This window comes from Panthera pardus, unplaced genomic scaffold (assembly GCF_024362965.1).
Source record: "Panthera pardus isolate Hobbes unplaced genomic scaffold, ASM2436296v1 HiC_scaffold_24, whole genome shotgun sequence".
Lineage (NCBI taxonomy): Eukaryota > Metazoa > Chordata > Mammalia > Carnivora > Felidae > Panthera > Panthera pardus.
Window position 1 is genome coordinate 74,202,144 of NW_026526810.1, and position 737 is coordinate 74,202,880.

The following is a 737-nucleotide window of genomic DNA, read 5'->3' on the forward strand; positions in this document are numbered from 1 at the left end:
AGTGAGTGGTCAAATCGTTGGCGGTAATCTCCCCGAGGGCTGGACGCTGGGCTCATTTCAACAAACCCTTCTGGAAACTGGCAAAGGTCCCTGTGTCACGGGTGAAATACCGGTGACAAGTTACGTACTTTGCTGGGAGGACCCGTGCTCCACCCTGCACCAAGGTAGCCAAGCAGGTCAACCAATTCGCAGTCTCTCAGGGAAACCTCAGTCGCGCCAGCCCGGCCCACCCAACGCACCACGGCGGCCTCACGGCCCGCTCGCCCGGCCCTTGAGGCGCCGAACGCACAGAGGCTTTCTTCGTGTTCGCCCCTCCCGACATGCTCCGCGGGGCCAGAGCGACCGCCACAGGACCCACGGTCCAGGGCCTGGGTCCCACGAACGGCCCTCTTACCCAGGGTGCTCCGGGCGCGGCTCTCATTTGCATGCCCCACCCGGCAGGTAAACTCGACAGGTCAGTCGCGGCCTAGCCAGCATAGCACCAAACCTCAGAGCCTCACGAGTCGCTCCTGTCATCACATTTCCCCCAAACGTCCCGAGGTCGCCGGGAAGACGCGCACATCAGTCACCCTAACTAAGAGAGGCAGAAGGCTGCCGTGCCTTATATAATTGGTGGACGGAGAGTGTAGCGTGCTCGCTTCGGCAGCACATATACTAAAATTGGAACGATACAGAGAAGATTAGCATGGCCCCTGCGCAAGGATGACACGCAAATTCGTGAAGCGTTCCATATTTTG

The 737-nt window shown here is 59.8% G+C and overlaps 1 non-coding gene across 1 annotated transcript; it reads left to right on the top strand.

Moving 5' to 3' along the window:
- The first annotated feature begins 630 nt into the window (after positions 1 to 630).
- On the top strand, positions 631 to 737 carry LOC128773123 (U6 spliceosomal RNA). Its single transcript, XR_008417405.1, has one exon. It is a non-coding gene; the product is annotated as a U6 spliceosomal RNA (small nuclear RNA).